This window comes from Hyaena hyaena, unplaced genomic scaffold (genome assembly GCF_003009895.1).
Source record: "Hyaena hyaena isolate Hyena2069 unplaced genomic scaffold, ASM300989v1 scaffold_10, whole genome shotgun sequence".
NCBI lineage: Eukaryota > Metazoa > Chordata > Mammalia > Carnivora > Hyaenidae > Hyaena > Hyaena hyaena.
Genome location: NW_024080642.1, coordinates 6,986,323 through 7,006,416, shown reverse-complemented (window position 1 = coordinate 7,006,416; position 20,094 = coordinate 6,986,323). Strand labels below are relative to the sequence as shown.

General features: G+C 51.9%; 1 non-coding gene across 1 annotated transcript; it reads left to right on the top strand.

Annotated features, from left to right (window-relative positions):
- The first annotated feature begins 7,631 nt into the window (after positions 1-7,631).
- TRNAK-CUU lies at positions 7,632-7,704 on the top strand. Its single transcript has one exon. It is a non-coding gene; the product is annotated as a tRNA-Lys (tRNA).
- Positions 7,705-20,094: the final 12,390 nt, after the last annotated feature.

Below are 20,094 nucleotides of genomic sequence, written 5' to 3'. Positions count from 1 at the left end.
TCAATCGATTTGAACCAATTAGCAAGAGGATAAGGACTTGTTTATCTTTAACTGACTATAGATCTTGCAGCAAACCATCTAAGAGGGATGGTGCAGGTGCCTGGGTGTTTTTATCAGTGCTGAGTACAAGGCATAACCATTGGGCTCTCCTGCTTTCTGGCCAATGTGCTTCTATTGACAGCAAGAGTTGAGCCCCCTCGTGTCTGGGAGGAGCCTAGCAGGAGGTGAGCTGGGGAAGGCCAAAGGTCTTGTTCTCACAGAGCCAGTCCATGCCCTCCCCTGCCCTCCTTTCCCAGAGCCCAGTGGGTCGCTGGGGCATCCGTGGCTCGTTTCCTCCCTGTCAGCTGGGGGCACGGGCCCAGGCTTCCTGTGAGAGCGAGGAGCCGTGCACTGCGGGTACCGGGCCGGCCCCCAGGGGCCTGTGAGTATTTGCTGCCACGTGTGAAGGGGCTGCATCATCTCATTTAATCTTTTTTTTTTTTTAAGTTTACTTATTTACCTTGAGAGAGAGTGGGGGGAAGGAGCAGAGAGAGAGAAGCCCAAGCAGGTTCCACACTGTCAGCACAGAGTCCAAAGTGGGGCTCCAACCCACGAACCGTGAGACCATGACCTGAGCTGAAACCAAGAGTCCCAGACGCTTAACTGACTGAGCCACCCAGGCGCCCCTCTTTTAATCTTTATAAGCCCCTTCCTGACGCCCACCCCCAACCCGAGTCGGTATCATCCCCTTTCCTAGATAAGAAAACAGGCTTGGAGGTGGAGGCAGCAGACCCTACTTGTGCCACTTGAACGATCTGCACATAGACCTGGCTGCTCTGGAGTCTAGGCTTTTCACTCGGCTGCGCTGCCTGCAGTCTTCTTCGCGATTAGCCAGGGGCGGGGGCTTTTTCCCAGTTGTGGGTTTGGGAGTCTATGAGCGACAGCAAGAGGATGCAGCGGGTCCTTTGACATTTTCTAGCCTGAGACTATGGGGGGGACGAGGCCGGGGACGCTAGGAACACAGGCGATGTTTGCCCTGCTTCTGCCCTAGGAGGGGCCAAGCAGGTCTCTGGCTGTAAGAGCTGGTGGGGCTGTTGTAACAGAGTGGGTGTGGGCATCAGGGAGATGCTGTGCCCCGTTCCTGGAAGTATCCCTTCTCCAGCCCAGAGTTCCTGGCTCCTTTATCAGTATCCCCTTAGGGATGGGGGGGAGGCCACTCGTGCCCTCAAACTCCTGCGCACCGCTTCCCTCTCAATGCCTTCCCCTCACGCCATGTTTCTGACTGCCACCGAGCCCCGACTTCAGTGGCAGCGACATCTGCTTTTACCCCAGAGACCGGGAAATGTGAGCCAGGGTGGGGCCTGGGGCCAGGTGGCCTTCTGGTAGACCTCTTCCCCCAGTACTGCTGCACCAGCGCAAAACAGTCGATGAGTCCTTCCTGGGAAATTGCTTCAGATCTCACAGCATTTTCCTCCTAATAGCCTTGGTGGTGGCGAATTCTTGACCTTTGAGGGTCGGTTTGATTTTTTTGGAAAAGGCCAAAAGTAATTTGAAGCTGTGTGTTGTGAATAAAAGGAATGAGCAATTTGCAGAATGTGGTTTGTTTTGTTGTTGGGATTCTTTTTAAGGTTGAAAACAAGATGGGACTCAAGGTTTTAGCTAGTTTTCTCACAAGGAAGTTCCGGAAGTGTTTCCAGTGATGGCAGCCCCCTGAAATGGGGGGGGGGAGGGCTGGATCTGAAAGTGACCACTTTGCTAGAAGCTCAGGGGAAGGGAACTGATGCCTTATTGAGCCGCTACTATGTGCCAGACACTTTACATACATTATCTCAACTGCCTGAAATCATTTTTGGAATAAGGCCAGTCTATAAAAAAATTCATAAATAATCCATTGTCTTGCTTACTCTTCCCAGTAATCCTATTAGAACAAGCCCTTAGCCCATTTCACAGGTGAAGAAATGAAGGCTCAAGGAAGTTGAACACCTTCCCAGGGCCACAGGGCTTGTAAGTGGCAGAACTGGGATTTGAGCCCAGGTCTGATTGGCCCCACACTCAAGGCTGATTCTTTTTTGGGGTGTATAGAGTTCCGGTGTACCTACCCCACTCCTCCTTGCCCTCAATAACACACACATTTAGTTTCATTGTGTCACAGCAGCATCATTTGGGCTGGATTCACCCCTTAAAAAAGAAAGCAGGTCATAAAGGAGCCGCGTGCCAAGGCGAAATGCTGACTATGTGCCATGGCAGACGTCAGCAGGCATCAGGGGATGCGTGGGTGACAATGGCAAGGGATGAAGTATGGTGTTTATTAGGTACTGGCGAAGGCCTAGGAGTTCCGGATGCCAAGCAGTGATGAGTGGGGACGGCCTGTCTCAGCTCTCACCCAGCCCCAGATCCTGGGCAGGTCCCGGTTTGGTGCCTTCGAATCAACTGGACTGTTGAACAGACCAACTCTGGGAGCTTAGCTGCCCACTGACAAGACAGGGCTCCTTCTTGGAGGATGACGATGATGATGATGATGACAAAACGTTAATTTAATAATAATAATAATGGTACCAATAGTAACTCATCCTGATGGAACATTGTGGCAAATGCCTTACCATTAAGCTTTGATCCCTTTACACACTCTTGGCCCCTCTTAGTTCCCACTGGGTCCCCAGCCACACAGGTTGGTTCTCTCAGAATCCAGAGAGGGAATCTTTCCCTGGATGCCGTGGCCGCAAGTCGGGGAGGGGCTTGTGGGTACCAGAAGGAGGGTGGCCAGAGGCTCTGTGACACACCATCTTGTCTCCTGGGGGGACCCAGCTCCAACAGGACTTCTCAACCGCAATGCCAGGCACAGCTGTCTATATACAGCAGTTCCACATCCAGGAGTTTAGGTTCCGGATACTCTGGCACCTGTGGGCAGAAACCCACATACAGGAGCGTGCATGTTATTGACTGCAATAGCAGAAACTGGAAACAACCTAAGTGTCCATCAGTATGGGAGCGATTGGGTAGATTACAGTACACCCCGCACAACGGGATGCCGTGCTCCGAGGAATGGATGACTTTGTGTGCGCTGCTATGGGATGGGTGCCAACATGTATTGCTAAGTGAAAAAGCAGTGGTAATACACTGCACTACCATTTGGTTGTAAAAAGAAAGATATACTTGTACGTGATAGAAATTTTCTGGAAAGACACAAAAGAAACTGTTAACAGTAGGATGCCTCTGAAGAAAGGTACGAGGGACTGGAGGTCTGGGAGAAGAAAGGAGACTTATTTTTTATTGTATACCCTTTTGTGCTCTTTGAAAAAAAATTTTTTTTTTACTGTGTGCGTACATTATTTTTTTGATTAAAAAGGAGGTGGGGAGGTTTAGAAAAAAACAAATCCCCAGGCTTTATCTGGCTTTTCAGTCTACCTGCCTTCCCTGTCTGCAGCCAGGTCCTGCTGCCCTGACCTACGGGCCATTTCTCAGCTCCTTTCCCTCGGCCCCAGCCCATGGCCACCACTCCCCAAGGCATCCATTACTGCCTCTTACAGGTACTTAAAACCTACCCTTTGCCTTGAAATACAAATAACTCTAATCTGGAGACAAGGCTGAGCTTCACTGCACTTCTAGAACAGACAGGAATCAGTTGGCACTGAGATGCTCGATAAATGTTTGCTGAATTGAATTGAATCTTTGACTCGGTTGGTTACCCTGAGCAAGGTACTAATTGGCCAAGGTCAGACATCCAAATCCCATATAGGTTGGCTCTTTCTGAATCCAAAGCCTTGCTCCCATGAGCACCGTCGTGAAGGAAGGAGTGCCTCCATTGTCAAGGATGGAGGGTGAGTGTGAGACAAGGTGGGGGCACCCTCTCATTTCCTGGAGATGCAACTCAAAGTGACTTTAGCAGGCAGGACCGAACACGGTGTGATAGGCAGGAAGGCCCAGCTCTGGAAAGATTCTGACTCAGAAGAGCACCTGTGGTGGGTTCCAAAAGCTCCATGATGACTTTAAAAAAATTAGCCTATTTGATATCACCCAGTGGATTCTAAGAACTTTCTAATAGAGATACAAAAGATGGAGTTCACCAAGCATGGTAGTGACTTGTCTGGTGGGGGTGGTGTGTCCAACCATAGGCCGGAAGACAGCCAGCTAACAGGCATTTTGTGGGAGAGATGACAGCGTGAGGTAGTGGATTATTGCAATGGACTATAAGGTTCTTTTAAATTATATACTTTGTTATTATATACTTTGTTATATTATATTATACTATTATATATTATATTATTATTATGTATTATTATATTATGTTATATTATAATATACTTTGTGTTATTTAAAACACAAAATTTACCACTTAAACTTTTTTTGAGAGAGAGAGAGAGAGATCATCATCAGGGAAGAGGGGCAGAGGAGCAGAGGGAGAAAGAGAGAATCCCAAGCAGGCTCCATGCCGAGCACAGAGCCTGATATGGAGCTTGATCCCATGACACTGGGATCATGACCTGAGCCAGAATCAGGAGTCAGCACTCAACCGACTGAGCCACCCAGATGTCCCCCATTTAAGCCATTTTTAAGTGTCCAATTCTCTGGCATTCAGTGCCGTCACATTGTTGTGCAGCCCGCGATGGTCATTTATAATGGCACCACCGACACAGGTAACAGGGAAAGCCCGAGAAATGCGTCTGGGTGGCCTTTGATTTCTGTCGAAGGACGGTATCCTTGCTCAGATGTGGCCTGTGTTCAACCTACATCCTCCGGATGCCAGCCTCTGGAACCTCCACCTCAGTGGATTCCTTCTCTGGTGTCTGGAATCATGCACAGCTTTGGCAGTCCGGCAGAACATGGGTAGTGGTCATGGAAGCCTCTAGAAGCAGAGATCTAGGTAGTATAGTGTGGTGACATCTCTCCTGCTATTTCTCTTTTCTCTCAAAAATTCACTAGCCTAGGGGCTTCTGGGTGGCTTAGTCGGTTAAGCGTCTGACTTTCGCTTAGGTCATGATCTCGCGGTTCGTGGGTTCGAGCCCCGCGTCGGGCTCTGTGCTGACTGCCAGCTCAGAGCCTGGAGCCTATTTCGGAGTCTGTGTCTCCCTCTCTCCCTGACCCTCCCCTGCTCACGCTGTCTCTCTCTCTTTCTCCTAGAAATAAAAATATTTAATAAATAAATAAATAAATAAATAAATAAAATTAAAAAAAAAATTCACTAGTCTAGAGGAAGGAGAGCATGGGTGTCTCTTGCCCATGACTGCTTTCATTCTTGAAATGAAGTCCCCCGCGCCCCCTGTGGTTCTGTGGCCTCAGCCAACAGGTGATGGGTGATGTCCTATCATCTTTCCCCAGGCTGTGATCTGGCAGCCCCCCCGCGGCCCTGGGACCCATCCAGCGCCCTCACAGGAGAGACTTCTTGTCCTGTAAGGGTTATTATGATGAGAAAGCATTTGCCTGTAGGCACAGTGAGTCAGAAAGTTTGATGTGCCTTCCAAAAACAACAACCCTCACCCCCCACCAAAACGTCATCTATAATCTTTGGCCACATTAATAGAAGCGTTCAAATCTGGGACATGAAGGGCCTGCTTCCCTCTCTGCTAAGCACCCACTGTGTCATCCTCTCCAGTCATCTTCTACCGATCCAGTCCATCACCACCACGATGCCTAAATTCATCCCCAGCTCCTCATTTCCCCTGCTTCTACCATCCCAAACCAGGGGCCCACATCTCTTGCTTAGACCGTTGTAGTAGCCTCCTGATGGTGCTCTAGCTTCTTCTTTTTTTTTAAATTTGTTTTAACATTTATTTATTGTTGAGAGACACAGAGAGACAGAGCATGAGCAGGGGAAGGGGAGACAGAATCTGAAGCAGGCTCCAGGCTCTGAGCTGTTAGCACAGAGCCCGATGTGGGGCTCAAGCTCACGAACGGTGAGATCATGACTGAGTCGAAGTCGGACGCTTAACCGACTGAGCCACCCAGGCGCCCCTCTAGCTACTTGTCTTCGGGCTGCATGCTGCAGGCAGGTGATGTTAGGGAACATAATCTGATCATATCACTCTGATTGGTTAAAATCCTTCAGGCTTCTCACAACTCTGTCAGTAAAGACCTAATTTTTTCCTTTTAAGATTTTATTTTATTTTTTAAACGTTTGTTTAATTTTGAGAGAGAGAGTGTGTATGTGCACGCGTGCTTGTGCAAGCAGGGGAAAGGCAGAGAGAGAGGGGATGTCCCCCTCTGTGCTGACAGCACAGAGCCCGATGTGGGGCTCAAACTCATGAACTGTGAGATCATGACCCGAGCCAAAATCAGACACTTAACCAACTGAGCCACTCAGGTGCCCCAGATTTTTTTAAGTAATCTGTATACCCAATATGGGGTTCAAACTCACAACCCTGAGATCAAAAGTCACAGCATGTTCTTCCGACTGAGCCAGCCAGGTGCCCCTAGAGGCCTGATTTTCTTTTTATTAAATTTTTTAAATGTTTTTTTGTTTTTGTTTTTTTTTCCCAGAGAGAGAGAGAGACAGACAGACAGACAGACAGGACAGTGTGAGCAGGGGAAGGTCACAGAGAGAGGGAGACACAGAATCTGAAACAGGCTCCAGGCTCTGAGCTGGCTGTCAGCACAGAGCTTGACGCGGGACTCGAACCCACAAACCGTGAGATCATGACCTGAGCCGAAGTCGGATGCTCAACCGACTGAGCCACCCAAGCACCCCTTAGAGGCCCCATTTGTAACAAGGCTTTCAAGGCCTTATGTCAGTGGGGCCCCTGCCTGCCCCTTTGACATCATCTCACACCACCTGTTCTCATGGAGCTCACACCCCTGCAGTAGTGGAGAGGGGGCTGAGTCATGGACCAGAAGGCAATGGCAGGGCTGATGAGGACCAGGGAGGTGGGGGCACGGGGGGGGGGGGGGGGGGGGGGGGGGGGGGGGGGGGCGTGGGAGGGAGTTTGGGATAAGGTGCTTAAGGAAGCCTTAGGAGGAAATGACATTAATCAGAGACCTGGTGAGATGAAGGAAGGAGCCTATGGATGCTGGGCCAAGAGAGGGCCTGGGCTGAAGACATAACCAGTGCAAAGGCCCTGAGAGAGCCTGTGCATCCCAGCAAGACAGCCTCCAGGGGCTGGGAAGGGAGCAAGGGAGTCAGCAGTGTGGTCATTGTGGTCAGATCATGCAGATTTATGCTCAGTGTCATGGGGGCCACAGAATGGGCTGGTTTACATTTTCAAGGACTTCGTATTTTTGGAAAACCACCCTGACCACCAGGGGGGACAGAGACTCTGGCGAGGAAGAATGGAAGAGAACAGAGAAGTTACGTGACACTGCAGTGTCCCTGAGGAGAGTAGTCCCTTGGACTAGCGGCCACATGGCAGTATCTAAGGGCTGAATGGCTGTGTCGATTATTTAGTGCTATAATTCATCATGCATACCTCTGGACTGTGAGCTGTGTGTGGACAGGGGTTGTGTCTGCTTATTTGTTTTGTATCCCTAGCTCTCGCCTGGGCCTGGCACGTATTAAGTGCTCAGTAAGTACTCGTTGAATGGCTGCGGACTGTACAATAGTGAAGATGCTAAAAACTGGGTTATGTTAGGAACTCCTGAAGGAGCTCTGTAAGTGCTTGCCCTGAAGAAGAAAAGGGGGCGCCCACCATCTTCAGAGGCATAAAGGAGCTAGACTCAAGGGTGCTTGGCTGGCTCAGTTGGTAGAGCATGTGACTCTTGATTTCAGGGTCGTGAGTTCAAGCCTCATGTTGGGTGTAGAGCTTAACTTAAAAAAAAAAAGGGGAGGTTGGAGGTGCCTGGGTCACTCAGTCGTTTAAGCATCCAACTTTGGCCCAAGGAATGATGTCGTGGTTCAGGAGTTTGAGCCCCAAGTTGGGTTCTGTGCTGACAGCTCAGAGCCTGGAGCCCCCTTCAGATTCTGTGTCTCTCTCTCTCTGTGCCCCTCCCCACCCTCAAAAATAAATAAACATAAAAACATTTAAAAAAAATTTTTTTCCATGAACTTAAAAAAAAGGGGGAGCTAGGCACAGAGGCTCCGGGGTATTATCTCGAAGACTCTAGGAAGAGTTTGGTGAGGCTTGGTCTGGACCCCAGACGACCAGGGGCCTCCTAAGCGAGCTATCTAGAAGTGCAGGCTTCATGATCTCTTGCCAGACGTGCTGGGGGGAACCCTGTGTGGAAAGGACACGTGTCCGTGCGTGCCTGGGAACTCACACACGTATGCATTGCAGGCAGATGCAGGCACTGCAGATTTTCTGGCTCTGAAATCACACCACTTCCCAGCTAGAAGGACGCTTGGAAATGGGCACGACTGGGAACCTGAGATTTGGGAGCCTCTGGTTACAAATGACAGAAACCTGGAACCGTTGGAACAAACAAGGGGTCTTACAAGCTCCAGAAACGGAAAAGATCCATCTTCAGGTGCAGCCTGATCGCCCAGAGTCACCCGGACCTGGTTCCTCCCCTGATCTGGCATCATGCTCAGAACATTCCAGCGATGGGGCGCCTGGGTGGCTTAGTCGGCTAAGCATCCGACTTTCGCTTAGGTCATGATCTCGAGGTTCGTGGGTTCGAGCCCCGTGTCGGGCTCGTGCTGACTGCCAGCTCAGAGCCTGGAGCCTGTTTCAGTCTGTGACTCCCTCTCTCTCTGACCCTCCCCTGCTCACGCTGTCTCTCTCTCTCCTAGAAATAAATAAAAATATTTAAAAAAAAAAAAAAAGAACATTCCAGCGACTCTATGTTCAATTTCCCCTCCCCTCAGAAAGAGAGAGCTTCTTTCCCCCCCAACACTTTGAACAAATTTGGGGGCCCGTTGTCATCAGCCCACAAACCAGTACTGAGGCCTGGGAGCCCTGAGGGTGGGTGCTGGGATCGGCTCACAGGTGGAAAGCTGAGGAGAATCAGTTCCCCCAAGGTAAAATCAGGGTGCTGTGTCCAGAAGGAGGGGGACGTACGGTGGGTGGTCAGAAACCCCCACAAATTGTAGGCTACAGGTGGTTTGCTAAGTGTTTTCTCCCCCTCCTCTTTATGCCCGTCTTCCTCAGAACTCCATCTGTCCTGTTCCTGCGGCAGCCCGGGAGGCACCCCACTTGTGCTGTCGAACCCCCTCATTTTGCAGATGAATAGACGGAGGCTTAGCAACTTTCTCAAGGCCCCACAGCTCGACTGCAGTGGAGACAGGACTGGCACCCAGACCCTGGGGCCCGGCAGCATCCCTGGCGGGATGGAGCCTGAGTCCGAGGTCAACCTGCCAGATCTGAACGCTGGCTTTGCTCTTCGTTTGCTGTGGGGCTGGATTCACTTCCTAGGGCTGCCGTAACAAATTGCCACAACTTTAGGGGCTTAAAATTGCAGAAATGTCCTTATTTTTTTTAATTTTGTAAAATGTTTTTATTTATTTACTTATTTCTGAGAGAGAGAGAGAGAGACAGCTTGAGCAGGGGAGGGTCAGAGAGAGAGGGAGACACGGAATCTGAAACAGGCTCCAGGCTCTGAGCTAGCTGTCAGCACAGAGCCCGACGTGGGGCTCAAACCCACGAACTGTGAGATCATGACCTGAGCCGAAGTCAGACACTTAACCGACTGAGCCACCCAAGTGCCCCTATTTATTTATTTTAAAGTTTATTTTATTTTGAGAGAGAGAAAAAGTATGAGCCGGGGAGGGGCAGAGAGAGAGAGAGAGGGAGAGAGGGAATCCCAAGTAGACTCTGGCCTGTCAGTGCAGAGCCTGATGCAGGGATTAATCCCCACGACCGTGAGATCATAACCTGAGCCAAAGTCAGATGCTTAACCCAACTGAGGCACCCAGGCACCCCCACAACAGCAGAAATTTATGCCCTCACAGTTCTGGAAGCCAGCAATCTGAAATCACAGATTTCAGATTTCAGCTGGCAGGGCCGTGTTCCCTCTGAAGGCTCTGCTTCTTGCTGTTCCCAGCTTCCCGTGGTGGTTGGTACTTCCTGTGGCCACATCACGCCAATCTCTGCCTCTGTCTTCCCGAGGCTTCACTCCGTTTTCTCTGCTGTCTCTATAAGAACATTTGTCATTAAGTTTGGGTAATCCATCTGGGTAATCCAGGGTGCTCTCCTCTCAAGATCCTTAACTGCATCTGCAAAGATTCTTTTTCCCGAAAAAGCTAACATTCGCAGGTTTCAGTGGACATACTTTTTTTGGAGACCACCATCCAATACATCCCGGGACGCTTGGGGAAGTCACTTAACCTCTTTAAACCGCGGTTTGTCATCTGTAGTGTGGGGATGATAGCAGTGCCTACTTCATAAGGTTGTCGTGCAGGATCATCCTTGTTGGGTTCTTCACCGAGGGCCGGGCACTTCGTAAGTGCACGGTAAATGCCAGCTGTTGTCAGTCTTCAGACTCCAGGTCCAGCCTGCTCTTCCTTCTCCCAGGTGGCTTTCTTTACACATAGGCTGACCTCCCCTCAGCTAGTAGTCGTGGATACAAGACAGGGAGTTGACATCTTGGTGGAGACAGAGCTGTCAAGGTGAGGCTGGGGTCCTCCCGCTTGCTTCCTCCGTGGGGCCTGTCATCTGAGCAGACCCTGTTCCGGAGGCCCGAGGCCTGAGGCGGGGTGGCCTGAGGAGGCTTCCTGCCAATCAATCTCTCTCCCTGGCCTAGGCCAGCTTGGGAGCCCTAGGGTTTAGAGTGATGAGTGTAAATTGCAGAGATTCCTCGCTTCTGTTGCTTCCGTTTGTTGGGCCGAGATCCCATCAGCATCTCGTTCCCCTTACCTCGGGGCCCCTCCAGGTCTCACCCAGTAGATTCTGTCGGCAGGGCACCTCCTCGGCGACCATGACGGCTTGCTACCTACATCTATCACACCTGTACTGTGACAATGTAATTTTTATCTCTGGTTGTTTATTTCTCCGATGGAACTACTTGTAAATTCCAAGAAGAAAATATATCCGTGTGTGTGTGACAGAATCAGCCCAGGGCGATTAATCTGAGCTTTTAAGCTGGGGATGCAAACCTGGCTCATGCTGCCCTATGCCCAAGTGGCCAGTAATCAACCCCTGGCTGTGAATTGTCCCCCAAGGAAGCAAAGGCCTGGGAGGGGTCAGGCTCAGTAGGATTTGATCCAGCTGGGTGGGAATGGGGTCCTTGTTTCTTTCAGGTAGCTAGCAGGCCCTGGGGACAGAAAGTGGGAGGCAGGTGGCTTGAGGCCAAGAAGTGCAAGATGTGGACGGAGAGCCCCATATTTCAATGCAGACTTGACAGTGGTGTGAGGAGGAGGGGCCCCAGGGCGTTGGTTGTGGCCACTGGTATAGGCACAGGCTTGTGCAGTCCAAGAAGCCAGTTTCGCTCATTTGTTTGCTTTAATGTTTATTTTTGAGAGCACAAGCTGAGGAGGGGCAGAGAGAGGGGGATGGGGGATCCCCAAGCAGGCTCTGCGCTGACAGCTTGAATTCACGACCTGCGAGATCATGACCTGAGCCGAAGTCAGAGGCTCAACCAACTGAGCCACCCCGGTGCCCGGAGACCCAGTTTCACAACCGAACCCACTGCTCAGCACGCACCCCACCTCCAGACAGGGGGACCTCTTGATCTGCGAAATGGACCAAAGGATATTTGTGTCACAGGCTAATTGAGAGAGTTAAGTATGCAGCGTATGAAAAATGCTTGTTGCATGTATCACAGAAATCAGAATTCTAGAATTGGAAGGAGTTTAGGGAACAGTTAATGCAAAGCCCAGTGGAGGTTTGGGAGACTGAAGGGACTTAGAAGCCAGAATGGAAGCCACGTCACCAATGTTCATCGCCATACCATGTCTCCATGGCAGGGGCCCGGCCTGGCCTTCTCCAAGCCCTACAGACCCAACCGGTGGGCCTCAGGCATCCATAACTCATCCATAAATGATAAGTACTGTTCCATGTGCGGGTACATCTTAAAGCATCTAGCGCTTTTATTCTCAAGAGTCCCCCACTTGAAACAATTAAGAACCCACTGGACTCTGTGATAATGTGACTACATGAGGGTGCGTATTTGGTGTATACATGGCCTCAATTATGATCAAGACCTGATTGTCACTGGGGTTTCCTTGGCCTCAGAGCCCCCACCAACCCTTGTCATTGTGTCCTGGTTCTCGATTTCCTGGGAAGACCGGCGAACCCGTGCCAGCACAGAGCAGGGTGTGGGCCTCGTTACAAGCAGAGGGAGTTTCCAGCTTTAGGCATCTTGAGCCAGAGCCAGATTTCATGGAGCCTGAAGCTTATACAATCCAGGGGTCCCTTCTATGAAAAAGTACAAGTCATGAATACAGAATTAGGTGCATGGCCTTGGGAGGAGCTGTGGCTGCTCCGTTAGCTGTCCCATTAGCTGGACAAGTGTCCTCAGTAGAATGTGGGGTGCCAGCATAGCTCACTCACCAGATGGCCCCCTGTTGCCCCCCCAGAGGCATTTACCCAGTTTTATGGTTGCTGCCCCGCTGGGTACTTAAGATTGAATTGTGAAATAAGACCAGCCCCACCTTCAAGAAGCTCCCAGTAAAGGGAGACTCAGTTTGCCAGTTAACGACTTGTCAGCCATTACTCTCCCCTGCTTGCACTTTGCTGCCCCCTGAGCCTCTCCCTTCCTCATTCCCCCAGTTCAGCAAGTTGCTCAGCCCCCCTCACTCCACTCTCAGGAGGCTGGCGATATAAGGGAAGCCTGGAAGCCTACCTCTGCTCAAGAAGACGCTGGGTCTTCCCGCAGGGCATCCACGGAGGGTCTCGGTGTTTGTGGTTAGCCCCTTCCATTCGTTCCTGTTGGGGTGAGCAGAGCATGGCTCTTTGTCTGAGCCCAGGCTTCGGGTGGGTCCCCTGGAAGCTGGGAGGTTGGGTTGTAGATGCTGGGGGCTGCCTCCATCCCCGCCTTGTTCAGTCTCCTAGTATTCGTGAACAAGAGGGTGACGCCAGAGAACCTGGCCTTGGCTCTTGCTCTGCCACTTTCCACCTGCGGGTATTACAGGAGCCTCTGATTTTCTGAGCTCCAAGCATGTCATCTAGAAGACAAACGAGAGCACGCACCTCGCTGGGGTGTTGAAGAAGTTAAGGGTTTCACACAGGTAGGGCTGACCCCAGTGCGTGTCCTCCAGTTATTTTGGGAGAGCCAAGGGGTTTACACCTTTTCCTCTCTAGCATCCTGCCTGGTAAGTCTCCTTTTCTGTAGGGGCCCAGGGCTTCCTGGGTCAAGGCTGGGCAAGGCTGGAAGCTTCTGGGGCAGTGTCTTAGGCAGCATTAGCCTCATCAGGCTGGAGGCAGGCAGAGCTGGGAAGGACCAGAGACCTGTATGGGGTGGCTCAGGACAGGCAGATGAAGCGGCTTCGGGGATGAGAGAGGGATACCCCCCAGCAGCAGCCCATTTCCCCAGAGCGCCTGCACAGACAGAGCTGAGCAAAGGGAAATGGCTGCTGGATTGAGCTTCATTTCTAGGCCTCATAACAGAGCAGGTTCTGGCCGGTGCCCTGGGAAGGTGACTCCCAGGAAGCTGCTGGCCTCTTTGCACCCACTGTGACCACAGCCATTCCTGTTGGGGTCCGCCCGAGGCTCATCTGGAGCGCCTTGTCCCATCAGAGCCTCCCTGCCCTTCCTGCCGCGTGTGTGGCTCCAGGAAGCACCCCAGAGCCAGGAACCGAGACTGGTCTGACCCCCTGGGGAAAGCCCTGCTACATTTCCGATAAGGATTTAAACAGGTTGCTGAGCGGGCCCAGCAATTAATCTTGTGTTTTTGTTTACTTATTTTTACTATACAAGTAAAACATGCCATCTGTGGAAAATTTGAAAAGTACGGAAAACGATGGAGAGGCAGGGAGGAAAAGCCCGTACGCCCAAGCAGAGTCAAGCACAACTGTTAGCATGTTAATATGTTGGCTTCCCACTGAAAAGCAGAAGCTTTTAGAAACCCCATGTAAACATCAATGTCAAAGACTGCCTGGGATTCCGTGGATTAATCTTTTTAAGAAAACACATCTGAGCCAAGTGGATTTGGAGTGCAGGGATTTGGAGGCACCCCTCGGCAGGGAAGTGCGGGACAAAGTCTGGGTCTTCAGCCCCTGGGGTTCAGCAAGGCTTCCCGGGAGCCTCCCAGAAGGTCGAATGAGGTTGGCCTCAGTCACTGATTTCCTTCTCTGGACCCTCCCCGGCAGGAGCACCTTTTCACACTTGGCCTGCCTGCTTGCCTGCCTGTCAGCAAGTGGAAGGCAGTAAAGGGTAGATGATGGAAGCAAGAAGTGGGGGAGGCGCTCTCCAAAGAGAAGTGCCCCACCTGGCAAAGGACGGGAGTGGGCTGGCTGTGTCCCCTCTTCTTTCCTGAAGGGTGTGTGTGTGTGTGTGTGTGTGTGTGTGTGTGTGTGTGTTGGGGGAAAGTGGCTGGTCCTGCTGAATTGCATGTGAGCAGCCTCTGCAGAGGGAAGGTGAGTCATTAGTGCACATTGATGAGGACTCCATGGAGCACGCCCCCTTGGAGGGAGAGAGAGGAGGCAGAGCCAGGAGAGGGTGGAGTGGGTCAGGTGGAAATCTTGAGGGCCCACACCAGCTGCCCCCTCATTTAGCATTTCTAGAGGCAGCCAATGCAGGGACCCTGACTTCTGCTGCCTGGGCTTGGCCACCACATGGGGAGCAGAGTGACCCACTGTCCTTCACTGGGCCCCACCCCTGAGAGGCCACCTGCAGAAGTGACTAGTGGTGGTGGTGGTGGGGGGGGGGGAGCTGGAAGTCTCCTCAGCAACTCCGCGACTTGTTCCTGGCGGCAATGGCTTCCAGACCCTAATGGAGCTATTTTTCTGAAAATGAGGACTAAGAATTTGCCAAGCGCCATGCTAAATGTTCTGTATGTGTTACTTACTCTGCACAGCAGCCCTGTAACGTAGGTCTGGGTCCCCCCGCCCCATTTTACCGGTGAGCAAACTGAGAGGTTACAGGACTTGCTTAAGGTTACTTAGCCGGTCAGTGCTGAGCTGGAATCCAAACGCAGGCCTAATTTCAAGCCAGCTCTCTTGGCCACTATTTCTAGCTGTTGGTGCCGGGAGGCAAGCTGGAGAACCACCTGGATGCTTCGACAGGCGTCCACCAGATCCGCCTTCCTAAAGCTTCTGCTCCTTTAGCGCTTTCTCTGGGCACGGAAGGGAGTGTATCTATGTGCCAATGGAGAGGCCAGATCCCAGAGAGGGAGGTGTCACCTGTCCCCATTCTTGGGTTTCTCTGAAATGCACGGTTTGGGCCCGAGTGTGTGTGCACGGGGCGGGCAGGAAGCCGTCTTGCACCAGGTCTGGGCTCTTGGCTTTTGATTCTGAAGCCGGCGACCCAACACCGGCGACAGGCAGCAGTGGAGGCAGCAACACGGGTGCCGGGGCCTGGCAGCCGTCCAAACCTCGACCCCCAGAGGCAACTGGCAGTGCCTCCCTTTCGCAGGGGGTCAGGAGGAGTGGCAGCGGAAGGGTGGCGGGGAGCCGCGGGCGGCGGCGGCGGGCCCCTCCCCGCACCGGCCCCCACCTGGGCAGGCCCGGCCCGCGCTGGTTGGCTCCCCGGGAGCGCCGCTCGCCCTATCACACACCTGCGCGGTTGCCAGGCAACCGAGACTGAGTTGTAACACCTCGGTGGCGAGGACCAGGATAGTGTTTTATTTCCTAGCTGTTCCAAGTCTCTGCTTGGAAGTTGTAGAAGGATGGCATTTGGTTTCCCTCTTCAAAGGGACCACATCCCACACATTCCCCTTGCCCCCCAGTCTCCAGGCCAGCGGTCTCTGGCCAGATTCGCCTCAAGATCCGTGATTCACTCCTGGGGCTCAGGCCCCTCAAGAGGCAGTCAGGCAAGAGGCCTCTGGCGGCTCTTCATGGTGCCCTCGTTTTGGGAAAGTCATCCTCGGGGAAGCCGGGGACTTCCACCGGGACAAGATGGTCGATCCGAGGGAGGATCTTGAAGGTGAGGAAGGGGAGGGAGGCTCCAAGGTCCTCGACCTCTGAACGCCCTCGGGATGGCCTTGGGGTAGGCATGGGGTACAGCTTGGGCCTCGCTTGTGGCTTTACACACAGGTTATTTTCTTGGTGTTTCCCAAACATCAGTCTCTGCCTCACACCTTCCCAGCATTTCACCCTGTCTTTGCACCACGGGCACTATTTTTTCACTCCTTTTTCTTCTGTGTATTGACCCACTTTAGCTTAAATAAATGTATTTAAAAAGGAAAGGATAACACTTCTATAAATGGAAACTCAGTATCACTTGCCAGAAATAGAAACTAACTACAGAAATAAGTACAAAGGAACAGTGTTATTAAATTTTAGTACATGCAGTCTGATCTGGAAAGACCATGATGATAACAGAAGTGAGCTTATTAAGCATTTAGCTGTGCCAGGCAGTAGCTAAGCACTTTGCATGGATTGGGTCGCTTGACCTGGTGCTACATATTAACATTCCCATTTCACAGATGGGAAAACTGAGAGTCACAGAAGCTAAGGGCTTTGGTCATGGGGCATATAGACACTAAATGACGAGCTGAGATTCAAAGCAGAGTCCCATCCGATGGCTTTCAGCCATGGCCTGTGCTATTTTCTGCATACTGGCACCTCTGGCTCCCTGCCCTGGTGACTGGGTGGTGGCCCTTTCCAGGAGTGGGGCAATGAGCTGAGTCCCAGCTGCAGTGGTTTTTGCCTGTCCTCAGGGAATATAACCCAAGGGTTTATCTGCTCTACTAGAAAACCACACTTTCTCCCAAAAGCCCTGTCAGGTGTCTCATTCTACACCTTAGAGGACTGAAGCGCAGGGAGGCCAAGCCACCTGCCCAAAGTCACACTGTTGCAGAGTGGCAAGTGTGCAATGTGTGTCCTGTCTCCCACGGCAGCACTCAGAGGGAGTATTCTTTGCATCTCTTTGTACCTCATTCAACTTTATATAGAAAGAGGATTCTTTTGGGGCGCCTGGGTGGCTCAGTCTGTTGAGCATCCGACTTTGGCTCAGGTCAGGATCTGTCAGTTTGTGAGTTCGAGCCCCACATCAGGCTCCCCGCTGTCAGCCTGTCAGCACACAGCCTGCTTCAGATCCTCTATCCCCCTCTCTCTGCCCTTCCCCTGCTTGTGCTTTCCCAAAAATAAATAAATATTTTAGAAAAGAAAAGAAAAAAGGATCTTTTATTCTGAGCAAACCTGACAGCGAACGACACTCCTCACGGGGGATCAGATCCCCCCCTGGGGAAGGTAGGCATTCGTTGAACTCAGCTTTGACTGTGGATAGACACCTCCTCAGAGCCAGGTCTGCTGGCTGCCACCGTGGCCTTCTGTGGGTGGGGGAAGGCCGAGGGGGGGGGACAGCCCCCAGAACTTGGGCTTCCCCACACACAGCAAGTCTCCTGCAGCACTGGGCAGGGATGCTGTGTTGCCTTTCTTATCTGCCTTCCCGGAAACATAGTCTATCATCCCCTATCAAAATGAGTGACTGCATTTCTCACTCCAGAGCTGGCTCATTCTTACCTGGAAGAGAAAGAACAAGGGAGCCTTTGGAGAGGGAGGAAAATCATATGTTATTTTTAAAAGGCATTTTGAGTGAGTGCTGAATAGAGTTCAAGAAAATTGCCTTAAAGACCTGCTCTCCACAGGGATGGTGTTACTCTTGGCTCCCAAGTATTTGGAAACTTAATTGCACATTTGTGGGGGCTACTGTTTTTATTTCTTTCTGGTCTCAGAGGTGGGCTTTGAAGATTGCGCTGCTCTCCCTGTAATGGTTTTCTTTATCTCAAATGAATTTTGCACACCTACAAGGTAGAAGTGCTTGAAAGAAACTGTGTCAGAATTGGGTCTCGATTTAACAAATCTGCAAATGGAGTGGGGGTGCGGTGAGATGATGTGGCGTTGGCTCACCCTGAGTTGGCTCACCCCGAGCTTCTTGACACAAGGGTGCGGCCTAACCCTGCCCCCGAAGGGGTTGTGCCCTGTGCTGGTTCTCTGAACTGCAGAGCCGCAGCCCACACCTGTGCCGAAACCCTTTCTCTACCCCAAGCTGGAAGCCAGTCAGCGTGGGGGAGACCCCGTTCTGTGTGGGTGTCCGGGCCCTTTAAGGCCAAGGCGCTAATAAAAGGCTTTTAGGTTAATTGTAGAAGCATAGCTCCCCTCTGCTGGGGACTTCCGCAAAGCTCCCACACCATATCTTCTCAAAGAACTAGAAAGTCCGCTTTGGGGTCAGAACCACATAGTGCGCAAGATAGGGGTTAGGCCATGATGCTTGGGATTGAAAGGGGTGCCAGAAGCCAGGACAGGGAGGGCCCTCGGACTTGTGTGCACCCCCTCTGGGCCTCCCTGGCTCCCACCCCATGGAGATATGGCAGTGGAATGGTTAAATATTTGGCCTTGGCAGGCAGTCAAGTCTCAGTGACCATCTCTGCCACTTTCCAGTTGGTGCAGGTGCTAGAGGATTACACTTGCCCCGTCCCCGTGGCCAGGGGCTGACCTGTATGTGTATATATATGTACATATATACACATATTTGATGTTTTATTTGTTTTTGAGAGAGCACAAGCTGGGGAGGGGCAGAGAGAGGGACAGAGGATCTGAAGGAGGCTCTGCACTGACAGCGTCAGCGAGCCTGATGTGGAGCGTGAACTCATGAACTGTGAGATCATGACCTGAACCGAAGTCAGAAGTTCAACCAACTGAGCTCCCCAGGCTCCTGGGGCTGACCTGTATATTAACACCTGTGGGCTCCTGCCCTCTCACTTCCCGTTCAGGAGGCACTGGCAGGTGATCAGAGGGAGGAAGGAGAGTGAATGCTGGATATTTATCCCCCTCCCTCCAGGCTGGTCTCAGTTCTTGTCAAGGGGTGCTCTCCACACAGCTTCTCTGCTCTGGGTTCTGATCTCCAGTCCCTTCCCTCCCCACTCCAGGCCCAGGGGCGGTGACACTCGCTGGCGCTTTCTTGCCGGTTAGCTGCTATCCCTGCGGATTCCTCGGCCCTGCCTACACCTTTGTCAATTATCTCTAACAAACTGTCCTCAAAGTACCTGATGACACCTGACGAAGACAGCAGTCCTGGGCAAGTCATTTACTTCTTGGAGCTTTGTTCCCTCACCTACAAAGTGTATTTTACTATTAAACTGCTTGTGTGGTTGTAATGAGTACAATATGATTGACCCAGGGCCTGGAGGACAGTAACCCTAACCTTCATGAGGGGCAGGGGCCAGCCCACCCGGACAGAAATGGTGTACATGAGGTGTAGAAATTGTAGGGGGAGAGGGGTCAGTCACCTCTGGCCTTGGGTCTCGGGCAGTCTCACACCCTGCTCTCTGCTTTCCGCCCATGAACTGGGCACTGCTGAGCACTGCTGACTGGGGCCCCCTTTGGGTGGAGGGCTCCGTAAGAACAGAATCCCGTGGGATTCAGGAAGCTGGCATTTCTTTTGTCTTGTGATCTTTCACAGAAGCTGTCTGTCTGACCAACATGTACACGTTGTTTTTAGTCTTTATTCACTGTCCTCGGGAAACAAAGCAGCCACGGATCTCATGCAGCATGGTGTCCCCTGAGAACACAAAAGAAACAGATGCCACCAGATACCCCTGCTGCAGTGACCAAGCAGGGACGGGGCCCCGGCTTGGTTCTGAAACTGCATTTCCGCTGTTGCTTCTCTGCTGAAAGGAGACACATCATTCCTCTGGCCTGGTCCAATCCGGGGTCTCATTCAGCTCTAGAGTTTGAGGATCCAGACTCCAGAAAGAACAGAGAAAATGGGCCCCGGGGGGACTCTGTCTAGGAAGGCGAGAAAGAGCGGAGGAGGATGGGTGTCTGATGTCGAGGTGACCACAGCTGAGCTGGGGAGTTAGCACTTACTCAGGAAATGGTAAGAACCCCAAGCAGATGAGAGGGCAGACTCTCAGGGAAAGCTCCAGAAGAAGAGAGCCTCGACTTTTGGGGGAAGACCAAGGATAGAGAGAGCCTTTCAGAGGAGGGGCCGTGAGGGGAGGAGGGTCAGGTGGCCAGGCTGAAGGCAGCAATAGGCATGCTCTCAGAATAGCCAGATGCCCCGTGGGAAGCACAGGGTGGGGTTGGCTTACTTAGTGTCTTGAGGCCAGGCAGGATGCTTAAATCAGGAAATAAGACTCTGGGGGCGCCTGGGTGGCTCAGTCGGTTTGGCGTCCAACTCTTGGTTTTGGCTCAGGTCATGATCTCACAGT